At 45.5% G+C, this 4,035-nt stretch overlaps 1 long non-coding RNA gene across 1 annotated transcript; it reads left to right on the top strand.

Moving 5' to 3' along the window:
* The first annotated feature begins 1,745 nt into the window (after positions 1-1,745).
* Positions 1,746-3,167, top strand: LOC138645987 (uncharacterized). Its single transcript, XR_011314816.1, has 3 exons — positions 1,746-1,799; positions 2,871-2,930; positions 3,036-3,167. It is a non-coding gene; the product is annotated as an uncharacterized lncRNA (long non-coding RNA).
* Positions 3,168-4,035: the final 868 nt, after the last annotated feature.

Here is a 4,035-nt window from a genome sequence, read left to right as displayed (position 1 = left end):
TTTCCTCATTAAAAGGGACCCCATCACCCCCATATTTTATGTTTTACCCAAAATACATAAAAGACTAGTCAAACCACCTGGACGGCCTATTGTATCCCTGACCGATTCGGTCCTGTCTCCATTATCAATGGTGCTGGAGAAAATCCTAACGCCACTAATTAAAACCACCCGCTCTTTTCTGCTGGACACTAATGACTTTATTCAAGTTATTAAAGCCCTGGGCCCTATATCTCCCTCTTCCCTTTTAATTACTTGGGATGTTAACAGCTTGTACACTTCAATAGTCCACGAGAAAGGCTTAGCAGCTACGGACAGACTCCTGAGTGATAACAAAGTAGATATCAAAATCCGCCATTTCTGTGCCGACCTTTTGGGCTTGGTACTTAAAGAAAACTACTTTATGTTTCAGGACACCTTTTATGCCCAACAACAAGGCACAGCAATGGGTGCGAACGTAGCGCCCCCTTACGCCGTAGCGTATATGGCGGCCTTTGAAAATGACTACGTGTATAATCATCCCCTATTCATGACTCACTGCAGGGTTTGGCGGAGATATATCGATGATATATTTTGCATCTGGGACGGTCCCCTGGAGTCACTCCTGCCTTTTGACCAACACATCAACAGCATCTGGCCTGAACTCAAATTTTCCATACAACATGACACACATAGGATCAGCTTTTTGGATACCTTGATTTACAAGGAGAGGGAGGGCCACTTGGCAATAGATTTATTCACTAAACCAACAGATCGCAATGGTCTTCTACATTTCACCAGCTGCCACCCACCCTCCATTAAGAACTCCATTCCCAAATCGCAGTTCCATAGAGTTGACAGGATTGTCTCTGATGAAAATATCAGAAAAACCAGACTCATTGAGATGGAACACAAATTTACTGACAGGGGTTATCCCCAAGGGGTCTTGACGGATGCCAAACGGAGTTTATCATATAGCAAACCCAAGGATAACCAAAAGAGAATCCCCTTTGTTTCTACTTTTCATCCTTTCTCCAACCTGGTACAGTCTACCATCAAGAGACATTGGAACATTCTAACCAAAAGTTATCCCAACATTCCAGAGTTCAAAGTACCTTTCCTGTCATGTTTTAAGCGAGCCAGGAATCTTAAGGATAGGTTGGTCAAGGCAGATGTTGGCCCAGGCACGATGGTCCCCAAGCAAACCTTTCTACAAACCCAGAGACGAGGCACATTTCCCTGCCTAAACTGTCTGCAGTGCAGCAACGTTCAAAAGGGTCCCTCTGTCTTCCACCCACAAACTGGTAAGGCGATTCCTATCAAAGGGTTCTATACCTGTGAATCCACATTCGTGGTCTATCTTATCAAATGCCCTTGCGGTTTGGCCTATGTGGGGGAGACCACACAAACAGTGAGGGATAGGGTGGCCCAACATAAATCCACCATTCGATGTAATAAGACGCACCTCCCCCTCCCATATCATTTTTCTGAAAAGAATCATAGCATTGCCCAACTCCGTTTCCAGGTTCTAGAACAGGTAGACACCCCTAGAAGAGGCCAAAACCGTATCAGTATGCTCCAAAGGAGGGAAGCATACTGGATTTATACACTACAGACTCTAGAGCCTAAGGGATTAAACAGGGACTATGACGTCTCAGCTTTTTTGTAATATACTGTGTACGTTTAGAGCTTATTTGATGATGTATATTGACCTTGTCTAACTATTGTTGTTTCAATTTTAAATGTCTCATACTTTCCCCTTGTTCCTCCACAGAACCGTTAATTGCACCTTTTTGCACTGAGCACTGGCTTTATCTCACATGGTAGAGTATCCCCATATAATGCCATTATATTATAGAGTGTTAAACATATAGCACCTGTGTGACCACCTTAGGGACCTGCTCTGATTTCTGCTAGTGGGTAGATTGCCTTTAACATTGGTCCCCAACCTTGCCTATGTATCCGTTCCAGCCTCTCCTTCAGCACTTCGGTGCTCTTATGGCCCGCCCTGCGCCCTACCCTCCCATGTACACGGCTTCAGTTATCATGGACAGCGCTCCCATTCTCTAGTCCCTATGCGCAGGCGCCGTTAGCGCTATAGCTAGTCCCTATGCACAGGCGCCGTTAGCGCTTTAGCTCTCTAGGGTTCCCCTCATGTCGGCTCTTTCTCTGCGCATGCGCAGCCTCGCTAGTCAGGTGGTTTCTATGACGCGATGGGTCAGCTGACTCTCTGGCAGCGCGCACTTATATCCGGAAGTGCCGCGGCTTGTCAGCAGTCCCGGGAGCCACGCGATCTCTGCAGCACCGCGCCAGCACTCCCTGAGGTTACAGGTATAGTAGCGCTCCCTCTTTACAGCGCCCTCCTTCATGTCCCCTTCCCCCCCAGTCCTGCACTTATCTTGGCTCTGTTACCTACTCCCTGTTTCTCTCCTGTATAGCGCCACTACCCTAGCGAGCATCTCGCCTCTCTGCAGCGCTAATCCCCTATACCTCCAGACTCCTAAAGGTAACTACGATTATATCAGGGGTGTTTTCCCATCTTGGGTTACAGACAGAGCCAGTGCTATGTATGATGTTATACCTCTATCCTGTTATGTTCCTCAGGCGCCTTTTTCTCCCGGACTCCATCTGCAGTTAGCACCTTGAGGGCTGACACATTTATATTTCTTGTGGCTTCCAGGTATTGTTTAGGACCTTGGGGGGCATATTACCCCAGTTACATGCATTGCACTCTGTGGTTATACCCACACATCTAGATACAGGCTCCTGGTGGTCACACATGGGGCGGTTCTCTTTTATGGCATGTTTAATAGGATTTTATGCCCAGTCGCTCTGTACCATATCTACACTACGGCATTATTGTATGTATTCATATATCTGTTTTTATGTTTTAGGCAGCTCACCCTGCACCTTAGCCATAAGACCCCGCGTCTTGGGAGGTCACCTCAGTCTCTGTATCCTTTTGGGGTGGTCAGTCGGCTTTCATTTTATTAGTCCTTCGGCTAAACTCGGTCCGGTCACTTCACAACAGTTTTCCTTTACACGTTCACGGTCCTTAGCATCTCCTGAACGAGACCCACGCCTCACGGCACACCAGGTTGGATCCACCTAGACCGCCACCATTGTTGTTCGCCACTTAACATGTGATGTAGTTTTTCTTTTTTGATGAGCAGAATGTACTATACGCATATAATTGTACTGTGCATCTTGTATTTTGTCTAAAAAACTTCTTTTTTGTTCTTTTGCATATGTGTTTCAGTATTCAAAACTGTTTCTGATGAAGGTCTTGTGATTAGACCGAAAACGTTTAATTTTGAACTGGATGCACTGAATAAATGAACTTCTCAAATTGCATAACTATCTCCTGAGTGCCAAGTAATTTATTGCTTACATTCACATTTTCAGTCATCCTAAAATGTACTCTCAGTTCACCATTAGACACAGTAGTCTTAGAATGCCCATCCCATTCCCCAATCATCACAGTAGGCCCACTCTCTTTGACAATGGTTCTAGAATTCCCTCTTACTTTCCCATTAGACACTGGAGGCTCACTAACATCGATAGTGCTCCTATAATGTCCTCTCAGTTCATCAGTTGTCCCAGCGAGACCCTTCCTTTCCACTCTAGCGTTAAAATTTCTTCCTATTTTCTCAGTAGTTACAACATTTCCTTACGCAATCTTTTAGAATTCCCTCTCAGCTCCCCATTAGTCACGGCATACCCTGTTATGAGTAGGTAATTCAGAACCACAATGGACCTTGAAGTTCAGAGCACACAAGTGACCTGACAAAAACCACAAAACATAGGACGAGCTCTGAGACGTGGGAACTCTGCTGACCGCAATCCCTAAACCTATCAAACCACACTAGAGGTAGCCGTGGATTGCGCCTAAAGCTCCCTATGCAACTCGGCACAGCCTGAGAAACTAGCTAGACCTGAAGATAAAAAAATAAGCCTACCTTGCCTCAGAGAAATTCCCCAAAGGAAAAGGCAGCCCCCCACATATAATGACTGTGAGTTAAGATGAAAATACAAACACAGAGATGAAATAGATTTAGC

This window comes from Ranitomeya imitator, chromosome 7 (assembly GCF_032444005.1).
Source record: "Ranitomeya imitator isolate aRanImi1 chromosome 7, aRanImi1.pri, whole genome shotgun sequence".
Lineage (NCBI taxonomy): Eukaryota > Metazoa > Chordata > Amphibia > Anura > Dendrobatidae > Ranitomeya > Ranitomeya imitator.
The sequence above is the reverse complement of the archived record's forward strand: the minus strand, read 5'-3'. Positions and strand labels throughout refer to the sequence as shown.